Genomic DNA, 12,785 nt, shown 5'->3' on the forward strand with positions numbered 1-12,785 from the left:
AATATGTGTTTAAATATGTCTGTGCTGTCAGTTCCGGATCATTCTGTGTCTCTTTAAATGGATATGCTGTCAGTTCAGTTCATTCTTTGTCAGTATAAAAGGGATGTGCTGTCTGTCTAGGATCATTCTGTGCGTGTGTCTGCTTAATATTAGTCTGATTACAGCTGTGAAGACCGAATTTGTAAGGTGATATATTTGAAAGCGAAATGGGTTTCCTTGCGTAGGAGTGAACCCAGTTGACAGCGCGTCTGTTGAATAATTCAAAATGTATTTATATTTGAGTAAAACCCTTTCTCCAATCATAGCTGAAGCCCTGAAAAAGCTCCCAATTCTCTCCACAATAAAGTGACCAGCTGTGGACACATTGCCGAATGGATAAGGCATCCGCGTTCAGTTTTAATCGTGATGTTGTCAGAAGATTGCAGGTTCGGGTTGTGCTCCGGTTGTTTAACTCACCGGGCAAAACTTATTCTTCTGTGTTCCGACTCTCCCCAAAAAGCGACCAATTCTGACAGTTACTCAACTGAAATTATGGAAACGCCTGCTTACTGAGACTGATTCTGCGTTTTCCATATTGCCGATCTGGGGGCACCCGCAAGGCATGCGACGAACATAAGAAAATAAGCATTAGTAGAAAGGGTCGGCGATTCTGCCCTTCCAGCCTGCTCCGCAATGCAATCACCTCCAATTCTTCTAAACTCTGTAGAATATAGGCCGAGTATACTCAACCTCTCCTCATGGAACATAACATTGCGGTTTCGAGTCTGTTGAGGTCGGTTTGCCCAGTGGCTTTCAACGTGGAAAGGAACTGTTTTTACCCGAACATTTCTAACAGTCTCTGACCTTACATAACGGACTTAGCGAAATTAATTTTGCTCACAGAAGCTGACTGCCAGTTTTTCACATTGTTGCTCCGGGTGCACGGGCAGGTCCTATGGTAAAGAGAACAGTCGTGCACGTTTTCTCTTTGAATGTCATTTCTTAAAAAATCTTTGTCAGTTCACTCCAGACGAATGATCTGAAGGAAGAAGTGAGGAAAAGTTCCATCTCCGATCCGGATCTCTGTTCCACCTTCATTCAAGAAATGAAGAATTCCAATAGTCAGTGTTCATTTTAACAAGACCTGAACAATGCTTGGACAGAGACCAGTGGTTTTAAGGAGATGTGGATTCAATGCCTATTGTATGTAAGTTTCAGTCAAATTCTGGGAAGATTCATCAGCATCAAAATTTACAATAAATGAGCACAACGGTTTAGGCGGCCATCGCCATAACGTCCCGTCTACTGTCTAAGACAACTCAGCCATTCAACCTGGTGCTGTTAGTCTCCAACCAGAAATACTCTGCTAGAATGTCCCCCTCACCTTCAAAGTCCTGCCCGTGCACCCAGATTGACAAAGTTCAAAATGTAGAATCAGATTCTGCAAGCAAAATGCCTTCAGGAATGCTCTAAACTACCTCATGGAATGAAGCCTTTTACACTGATCAGACAGCCTGGCGACGCCGGGTTCATTCCCAGTCATTACAGAATCCTCTACAGATAGACAACATTTGGCGTACTTTGTGCAAATCTGGTCGCCATATAATTTACAAAATTGATGTAATGGAACTGGAGAGGGTAAAGAGAGGATTTACAAGGAGTATACATGAAATGCGAGGAAATATATATTAGGAAAGGATGAACAGGCCGCGTCTCTTTTCACTTGAGAAGAGAAGTCTGAGAGTGACCTAATAGAGGTCTGCTAGACATGAAAGTGTTTGATACGTTAAATGCACAGAGAGAGAGTTTCCACATGTGGGGAGGACCGTCACTGGAGGGTATCAATATAAGATCGTCACCAACAAATCCAATAAAGAATTCACAAGAAACTTGTGTATCAGAGATTGAGAATGTAGAACTCACTATCACAGGAATTTGTTGAAGCAAGTAGGATATAATCATATCAGGGACAGTTAGATAAGTATACGTGTGAAAAAGGAATATAGCGTAATTCTGATGAGAGGATGTCCAGTGGACCATAAAGGTGGGAATCGACTGGTTGGGTCGAATGGCCTGCTCCTTCTCTGTATATCCTAAATAATCGTATGCATTCGACACACATGATAGTAATTCAAAGGCCAGCTCCTTAAAACCTTCAGCACTAGAGAATGGGCACTGACTAAAATACAGTGCTGAGGATTTTTCAACATTATTGTGAGCTGGACGCTGAATTTAAATGTATCCAAATTCAGGCGAGTTCCTGCGTGCTGAATGGAACACGGGTGTCAGACGTCAAGTCGACACAGCGCCGCTACACCGGGAAACAATTAACTTTACTCAGTGGATTAGTTTTCATTAGTTGCTCATGTGAAGCTCTGAGATTTAGGAAAATGTGGGGAAAATGGAGCAAATTCATAAGTTTATATTTACTTTTATCTAATAGCCAGCGAGGCTCGCTTATTAATTTGAGAAATTTCATGAGCTGAGTGTAACATGCTTGGTAGAAAAAGATGAATCTGGACATGACCTTCAAGGTAAAAGTACAATGAAAAAAAAACAGAGGCATGAAACATTCCACAAAAATATTACGAGAATGGGATCAGAACCAACACGTGCAGTGTATAAGGGATTGCAGTACATCTACTTAACCACACGGCCACCTCGTCTGAGGCCTAAAGTGTGATCTGCCCTTCGGTTTCCTGTTTTTTGCATCCAAACATATATACCCTGCGACAAAGTCCAGTTCACCACTTGTATGGCCCGAGCATCCAGGTCCACAAATTTCAAAGTCTACAATCAGATTCTGTAAGCAAAAGCTCTTCCAATACTTCAGGTGAGGGAGTTTCAGAAATGGCCAGTTTTGAGACAGTTTCACAGCAGAATAGAAAAGTTATTTCCCGGTGAGTTATGCAGCCCCGACAGGGCATGGTTAGCACCAAAGTCAGACGCCTTATCCATTGAGCCAAATCCCACTGCCGTTGTCAGTAGATGTGTTATATTTGGAACATAAGAACATAAGACATAGGTGCAGGAGTCGGCTATTTGGCCCTGCTCCGCTACTCAATAAGATGATGGCTGATCTGATAATGGAATCAGCTCCACTTCCCTGTCCGCACTCCATAACCCTTTACAAAATTATTGCTCAAAAAGCTATCTATCTCCGCTTTAAATATATTCAGACCAAGCCTCCACAGCGCTCTGGGGCATTGTTTAACAAAATTCTGAGAGAGGAAATGTTTCCTCATCTCAGTTTTAAATAGGCAGCACATTATTTTAAGACTATATCCCCTTGTTTTATTTTCTCCTAAGAGTGGAAATATCCTCTCTGCATCCACCTAGTCGAGCTCCCTAACGATCTTATACGTTTCAATCAGATCACCTCGCATTCTTCAGAACTCCAATGTGTATAGGGCCAACCTACCAAACCTATCCTCAAATCAACGCCCTCATCTTCGGAATGAACCTAGAGAACCTTCTCTGAGCAGCCTCCAATGCAAGTATAACCTTTCTTAAAATGGAGAACAAAACTGTACGCAGTACACTACGTGGTGACCTGTACAGTTGTAGCAGGACTTCATTGTTTTTATACTCTATCTCCCTTGCAATAAATGCCAACAAGCTATATGCCTTCCTGATTACTTACTGTAACTGAATAATAACGTTTTTGTGTTTAATGCACAAGGACCCCCAGGTCTCCTTTTATTGCATCACGTTTCAACGTTTCTCCATTTAAATTGTGGGCCATGAAATTCCGTTTTCGCCTTCCCGCGGGCATTTCAGAGATAAAATACGCATCTACATTAAGCTGTTGACCACGTTCGACTTTATTGAGGACTCCTTCGACTCTGCTTTGCAGCGTGTGCACGGCCTGGAGCTGGAGTCACATGGCTTTGTGCAGCCAATCAGGTGAGGTATCATAGTAATAGGAGTTCCGCAGGATCCTATACTCCTGTTACTATGATTGTGATAGAGCCTGAAACACTAAAAACACAGCCCCAAACAGCTAAAACACTTATAAAAAAAATAATTACACTACTTCCATTTAAATTAAAGTTAATAATATCTTTAAAAAATTCACGAATTTTAACATTTTCTTTAACAAACTTACCGTTGTGGGGAGGCTTTTTAATGATAAAATATGTTTCAATAACTTTATTTTTATATGTTTCTTGCTTTTTAAAACACTTGCGCCTGTAAAAGTCAGCTATGCGCCTGCTTTTTCAGGCGCAAGATTTTTGAGGACATTAGTAAGAATAATTATGGGGAATTTCCACCTACAAGTGTCCTTGCTCCAGGGATACGGCAAGTCAGAAACTTGCACACTGAAAACCGGCATTTCCGATGCCTTCCCGGGTCCATAGGAACTCCGTACAGACCCGGGGAAGCCGGAATTTCAGGGCCAATATTTGCTTTTCTATTATTTCTGCCAAAGTTGATAACCTCACATGTTCCCACATTATAATCAATCTGCCTAATTATTGCCCAGTCACTTAGCCTGTCTATATCCCTTTGAAGGTTTGTTTTGTGCTGCTCACGATTTGCTTTCCCACCCATATTTGTATCATCAGCAAACTTGGCTACTTTACACTCGGTCCTTTCATCCATGTAATTAATACAGATTTTAAATAGTTGAGGACCCAGCACAAATCTCTGCGGCACTTCATTAGTCACTGTTTCCCATCCAGAAAATGACCCGTTTATCCTGACTCTCTGATTTCTGTTAGTTAGCCAATCCTCTACCATGCTAATATATTACCGCCTACCCCGTGAGCGTTTATCTTATGTAGTAACCTCTTATGTGGCATCTTATCGAATGCCGTCTGGAAATCCAAATGCACCACATCCTCTTGTTCCCCCTTATTCACTCTGCTCGATATATCCTCAAAGATTTGCAGGATATTTATCAAACATGACTTCCGTTTCATAAAACCATGTTGAGTCTGCTTGATTCAATCATGTTTGATCAAATGTCCTGCTACTGCTTCCTTAATAATGGACTCCAGCTTTTTCCCAACGACAGATGTTAGTCTAACTGGTTTATAGTTTCCAGCTTTGCGTCTGCCTTTTTATTTAAATAGGGACTTTACGTTTGCGATATTCCAATCCGCTGGGACTAACCCAGAATCGAGGGAATTTTGGTAGATTACAACCAAACCATCCATTATCTATGCTGCCGTTTCTCTTAAGACCCTAGGATATAAGCCATCAGATTCAGGTGACTTGTCCGCCTTTAGTCCCATTATTTTACATCTTATTACTTCCTTAGTGATAATGATAGTGTTAAGTGCCTCCCTCCCTATAGCCCATGGATAATCCATATTGGGATGTTTTTAGTGACTTCTACCGTGAGAACTGATACAAAATATTTGTTCAAAGTCTCTGCCACTTCCCGGTTCTCCATTATTAATTCCACATTCTCATCCTCCAGGAGAACAACATTTACTTTAGCCACTCTTTTCTTTTTTATATATCTGTATAACTCTTATTATCTGTTTTCTATATTTCGTGCAAGTTAACATTCATAATCTATCCTCTTTTAATCATATTTTTAGTCGTTCTTGGCTCGATTTTAAAAATGTCCCAATCCTCTGGAATCGAACGAGTGGATAATTGGGCGAGCGTGATGTAACAGGTGGCCTAAAAGTTGCTGCAAAATAATTCAGAAGAATTTCAGCTGAAATGAACTCCAATCCGAGCGGATTACGATCAAATGCCTACACTCACTGATTCACTACGAGTAGGGCTCGAACCTACTCGGGAACAATTCCATAAAATTCCGAATCCAACGATTTAAGCAGATTAATAGTGCAGCTAGCACATTGAATTTTTAAGCATACACCGAGTGAAGCAGCACTGACAGCACAACCATTTTAAACAGACAAAGACTAATCCGAGTCTGACAGCACAACTTGATGTCGCTGTATTACGCAGTATAAAGCGGGATAGGCTGAATCACTTTCGGCGGAAAATAAAATGTGAATCCCTGCTTGTCTCAGCTAATCAGCTCGGTGGTCAAGGGGTATGATTGTCTCTTTGATAGGAAAATAATGGAACCCTTCCTAATAGAAGAACATCTAGAAACCAAAAGTATAAAAATGAATTATCAGCATTGATTTCAACAGGGAAAGTCCTGCTGGACCAACCTCACATACTTTCTGAAGAGGTAATAGAGAGAGTAGACCTTGATAAGGCAATAAGTGTGATGTATCGAGATTTTCAAAAGATCTTTGCTTTGATACCAAATAATAGCCTACTGAATACGGTCAGGGGATAAGTAGCAGAATGGATAGCGAGCTCGCTTCAAGACTGCAATCAGAGATTGGACATAAACGGTAGCTATTCACATTGGCAGAATGTCGGCAGTGGTTTTCCAAAAGGATCAATGCTGGGACCATTATTGTTCACAAATTATAATAACGATTTAGATTTGGAACTAAAAACAGAATTTCCAAATATGTTAATGATACCAAATTGGAGGAAATTTATACTGAGAAGGACTGCAGCAAATTAAGGACAACACTGATAAACATGCAGAATGGGCACATCATTTTCAATGAAGTTCCACACACATAAATGTAAGTTATTACATTTTGGTGGGAAGAATATGGAGGTCACTTATTACTTGGTGCAACTGACTCTCGGGGGTGCAAGAGGTACAATAGGATCTCTCAGTATAACAACTCACTTAAATCGTGACAGAGTTTAGCAAGGCAAAATAAAGGTAACTAAGAGTGGAGATTATTTCCAGTGTTATAGAATTGCAAAGTAGGAAGGTTATGCTGAAACAGTATTGAACCTCGGTTAGACCACACTTAGAGTACTGCATGCAGTTCTGGTTATAAAGATGATATAGAGGCTCTTGGGAGGGTGCAGAGAGGATTTACACGGACGATACCGGAAACGTGAGGTTATTCATAAGAGGAAATAATGAACAAGTTAGGGGATTCAGAAGCAACTTCTTTCTGGAAAGAGTGATGAGAATGTGGAACTCAAAATGCAGGAGTGGTTCAAGCGAATAGTATAGATAAGTTTAAGGAGAGGCTATACAAGCATATGAGGGAGAAAGGAATAGACGGCTATGCTGGTAGATTTAAATCAGGAAAGACTCGAGAAGATTCGATTAGAACATAAAAGCTGGCATGGTTGGATTAGGCAGAAAGGCAGCGTAGTCTATGCTCTCCTTTGTAAGCCTATACATTTCCGTTATCTGCAGCATTAGGCATTGGATTCAATGACAAGCTCTCTGGGTATATGTAGGGGTGTCTGGGTCACGATAAGAACTTTCAGTTTCTGGATCTCGTTAGATGCTGTCTGGGTCTGTGTTGCAGCTGCCTGTGTCAGATTGTGAGCTGACTGTGTCTGTTTAAGTGTTGTCCGTGATTGCGGAGGAACGTCGTGATTTGTATTGCAGCTCCATGTGTCAGGTTTGGAGCTGAATTGGTCTGTGCAAGAGTTGTCTCTGTTTGTGTTGGAGAGTCTGCGTCCGTGTTGGAGTGTGTCGGTCTGAGTTGATCTTCCTGGGTAGATGTTGCTCTGTATTGGCGTATTTGCTTCATTGCCGATACTGTCTTGATCTTCAAATGAGGTGTCTGGGTCTCCGAAGCTAGCTGTCTGGCTGGGTGTAGCAGCAGTCTGGTCCTTTGCTGGAACAGTCTGCGCCCGTGTAAGAACTGATTATCTCTGTGTAAGAGCTCTCTTGGATCTGTGTTGGTGAAGCCTTGGCAAGGGTAAAGCTGTCTATGTCTATGTAGAAGGGAATTAATCTGTCTCGGAGGTCCCTATGTCTGTGATAGGAGCTGTATGGGCCTGTGTAGTAAAGTTTGTGCCTGTGCTGTTGATCCCTGCTTCAGTGTAGCACCTGCCTGGTTCTGTACAGGAGCTGCCTGCTTTCACGAAGGAAATGTCAGTGTCTCTGTCGAAGCTCTCTGGAAAGGTTTTGGTGTTGTCTGTGGCTGATGAGGATATGTTTGCTCCTGTGTAGTTGATGCTGGGTCTGTGAAAGGAACTGTCTGAAAAATGTAAACAAGCATTTTGATGCTGTGTATGAGGTTTGCCTATCTGCACAGGAGTGTCTGCATCTGTGCAGTTATGTCTGGCTCGGTGTAGGATCAGTACCCCTCTGTGCGGGAGCTGCCTGCGTCTGTTTAACCGCTGTCTAGGTCGCTGTAGGACAAGTTTGGATCTGTGAAGGTAGAGTGTGGGACTGTGTAGGAAGATTCTGAATCTGTGAAGGTAGAGTCTGGGAATGTGAACGAGCAGTCTGAGTCAGTGTTGCAGCTCTCTGGGTCTGTGAAGGAATAGTTTGGATCTGTGAAGGAACATAGACATTTAGAAATCCACAGCGCTGACGGAGACCACTTCGGCCCATCGTATACGTGCCGGCTGACAATGAGCCACAAGGCACTTTGATCAACAACACTGAAGGCTATATATGAACCTGTGATGATTAACAATGGCGGAATGATAAAGAATGCCCAACCTAATAAGTCCGCACCGCACAACTGCTACACCCCTTCCACCGAAATCTTATACACAGCACCATAACTGGAGCCATGTGAAATCATGTGAGAAGCAAAAAACAGAAAAAAAAGCAAGCTAATGTGGGAAAAAAAATCTGTGTAACTTCCTCTCCATCTTGTCGATTGAAATTAGTCCAGGAGATCAACTTGGCCGTATTGGATTCCCTGCAGTACTTACCATTATATCTGCGCCAGCCAACAAGAGGTTATCCAGCCTATTCCCACTTACCAGCTCTCGGTCCGTAACTCTGCAGGTTACAGCAAGGACATTATAATTGACTTTATAAAGCATTGGTCAGGCGGCAGCTGGAATACTGTGTGCCGTTCTCGTCATCACATTTCAGAAAAAAGATGGAAATCCGCTGGAAAGGGTACTGAGGAGATTTCCAAAAATAGTTGCCTGGACTGGAGAATTTGGGTGATGAGGAAAGATTGGAAATGCTGAGTCTGCTTTCTTTGCAACAGAGGAGGCTGAGGGGAGACTATATTCAGGTGCATAACTTTATGAGGACCCTAGATAGAGTTGGTAGGAAGGACTTGTTTCCCTTTACAGAGTGGTCAACAACCAGGGGGAATGGTTTTAAAGTAATTGCGGGGTGTACCACTTCCCCTCTCTCGGGAGCCTCCTATCAACAAGAGCAGGCATTGATGATGAGAGGCAACACCGCCTCCAGTGCGCCAGTGCAGCCTTCGGCCGTCTGAGGAAAAAAGTGTTTGAAGATCAATCCCTTAAAACTGTCACCAACTCATGGTCTACAAGGCTGTAGTAATACCCGCCCTCCTGTATGGCTCAGAGACCTGGACCATGTACAGTAAACACCTCAAGTCGCTGGAGAAAACCACTATCGATGTCTCTGCAAGATCCAGCAAATTCCCTAGCAGGACAGACGCACAAACATTATCGTCCTCGTCCAGGACAGCATACCCAGCATTGAAGCACTGACCACATTTGATCAGCTCCGCTGGGCAGGCCACGTGCCAGACACGAGATTGCAAAAGCAAGCGCTCTTCGAGGAAATCGTCCACGGCAAGTGAGCCAAGGGCGGGCAGAGGAAACGTTACAAGTACACGCTCAAAGCCTCACTGATAAAGTATGACATCCCCAATGACACCTGGAAGACCTTGGCCATAGACTGCGCGAAGTGGAGGAAGTTCATTCGGGAGTGTCCTGAGCTCCTCGAGTATCGTTGCCGAGAGCATGCAGAAATCAAGCGCGGAAGGAGCGTGCGGCAAACCAGGCTCCCTTTCCATCCTTTCCCTCAACGAATATCTGTCCGACCTGTGGCAGAGACTGTAGTTCTCGTATTAGACTGTACAGCCACCTAAGAACACATGCTAAGAGTGGAAGCAAGTCTTCCTCGATCCCGAGGGCTGCCTATGATGATGAATTAGGGGGAGTGTTAGACGAGTTATGAGGGTAAATATCTTTACCCAGGGGGGCCTGGTAGTCGGGAACTCATTGCCTGGATGGGCGGTAGCGGCAGAAATACTCACACCTTTTAAAAATACTTGGATGCCACTGATAGTGCTGTAACCTACTTAGAGCTGGGAAGGGAGAATTAGGCTGGAAAGCTCTTGGTCGGCCTGCGCAGACACGATTGGCTGAAACGGCCTCCTTCCATGCTATACATGTTTGCGTCTCCTACATTACAACAGTGAATTAAAAGTAATTAATTTGCTCAGAACCACCTTGTGAAGTGCTGAGGTGAATGTCGCTGTACAAATGCTAGCATTTTAATGTTAAAGTGACTTAAGAAAGGACGCAGCGTTGAGGCAGGTTAGCTCAGTTGGTGAGAGCGTCGTACTAATAACGCAAAATTCGCGGGTTTGAACTCATTACGGGCCATCTATTATATTTTCGGAGTTGCGGTTAGGCTGCAAGTATTTTAGAGCAACTTAAACATTCAGGAACGAAAATCACACCGGAACTATAGTATATTGAAGTAACGCTGCAAAACATTAGTTCTGCCGAGAGCTGATAGCCCTGCGGAGTGTTTTCAGCATTTCATGAATAATTCCATATCCTCCGGGGCTTTGTGACTTCTCGTATTTCAATCAATGAAAGGCTCGCTGCCGCTGATTGGTTTGCAGTGCAAAGTATGGAACTGATCAAAATGCAATTCCGCTGTGTAATCCTTCATTCTCATCATTAGCCTGCTGCAAACGGCAGGGGCCACGTCGCTTAATGGATATGGCATCTCACTTTGATGCAAACGCTGATGTTATCAGAAAATCGCAACGTCAAATGCTGCCGCTGTTATTTTGTCAAATCTTGTTCAACTTTATGAAACCAAACCCCGTTCCCACTCATGAACGGAAGGTGATTTCCTCCCTAACAAAGCAGGGATCTTTATTAAAAGGCATTTTTTCATGCGGTGTATATTTCTCACTGATTTTTGCAGATAGTTTATAACAAACCAACAATCAAGAATTAATACTGATAAATAATTAGTGTTTCCAGTTCGAACAACAGCTTCGCGTCTATCAGTGTAATAAAGGGCAGTGGAGGGAATTGTGGTCAGATTCCAGTGATATCCACAGGGAGTCGAGTAAAAAAAAAAGTCGCCTGTTGAATCACTGCGAGGAGGATTCAAACTTTTAAATCCAACGCCTTAACCTCTCGGCCATCGCAGTTACACGATAACGCTGTTTTAATAGTCCAATGGTTGGTGCAAATTATCAGAGAGACTGCCTGCATGCTTGCCCTGTTGCCTCTCCCAGACGATGTGAAAATTAAATCGGAGAATCATAGAATCTCACAGCAAAGAAGGAAACATTTCGGTCAGAACTGAAATAATTTACATTTCGGGAAATGTAAATGAACAGACTGGGGAGCTTCTTTCTAGAAAAACAAGGGAGAAATATTTTTAACATTATGAAGGTATGTGATCGGCTTGATGTGGAGAAAATGTTTGATATAGTGCAGGATTTCAGAACGGAGGTCACCGCTAAATTCAGTTGGCAATTCAACAGTAACTTATTTACCAAAGAGTGGTTAGAATGTGGAAGATGCTACACAAGCAGTAGTTGAGGCGAATAGCACAGATTTTTTTCGAGGGAGTACCTAAGCACATGACTGAGAAAGCAAAAGAACAGTATGCTGTTAGGATCAAGTGAAGTCGGGTAGTGTGGAGCATTAACTTCAGCAACACCAGTTAGGTGCAATTGTCTCTTTCTGTGGTGAAAACTCTATATAACATCGAAACATAGAAATATAGAAAATAGGTGCAGGAGTAGGCCATTCGGCCCTTCTAGCCTGCACCGCCATTCAATGAGTTCATGGCTGAACATTCAACTTCAGTACACCATTCCTGCTTTCTCACCATACCCCTTGATTCCCCTAGTAGTAAGGACTTCATCTAACTCCTTTTTGAATATATTTAGTGAATTGGCCTCAACAACTTTCTGTGGTCGAGAATTCCACAGGTTCACCACTCTCTGGGTGAAGAAATTCCTCCTCATCTCGGTCCTAAATGGCTTCCCCCTTATCCTTAGACTGTGTCCCCTGGTTCTGGACTTCCCCAACATTGGGAACATTCTTCCTGCATCTAACCTGTCTAACCCCGTCAGAATTTTAAACGTTTCTATGAGGTCCCCTCTCATTCTTCTGAACTCCAGTGAATAACGTTACGTAACACACATTTTAAACAACAACTTATATACAATTAGCGCCTTGAAATTAGAGAAACGTCCATGGTGCTTCACAAGAGTATTATGCGATACAAATTTGACACCTAGCCGCTAAATACAAGTTAGCGCAGGTGACTAAAAGATTAGTGAACCAGGTATGGTTGACAATGAGGAAGAAAGCTGTACATTGCAGGAAGATATCAAAGAACTGGTCAGGAGTTTAATGGAATTTAACACGGAGAAGTGTGAGATAATGCATTTGGGGAGTGCTTATAGGGAAAGCGAATAAACATTAAATGTTAGGCCACTGATGAGTGTAGAGGTGCAAATGACCTTGGAGTGCATGTCCACAGAATCCTTGACGGTAGCAGGGCCAGTAGATAAGATGCTTGGGAAGGCTAGACAGAAACAAAAAGAAGGCGGGTGGCGCTGTTGGTTAAAGAGGAAATTAATGCAATAGTAAAGAGGACATTAGCTTGGATGATATGGAAGCGGTATGGCTCGAGCTGCTGAATACCAAATGGCAGAAAACGCTCGTGGGAGTTTTGTGCAGACCTCCAAACACTAGTAGTGAGGTTGGGGACTGCATCAAACAAGAAATAAGGGATGTGTGCAATAATGGTACAGCAGTTACCATGGGCGATTATAATCTACATA

Source organism: Pristiophorus japonicus, unplaced genomic scaffold, assembly GCF_044704955.1.
Source record: "Pristiophorus japonicus isolate sPriJap1 unplaced genomic scaffold, sPriJap1.hap1 HAP1_SCAFFOLD_336, whole genome shotgun sequence".
Taxonomy (NCBI): domain Eukaryota; kingdom Metazoa; phylum Chordata; class Chondrichthyes; family Pristiophoridae; genus Pristiophorus; species Pristiophorus japonicus.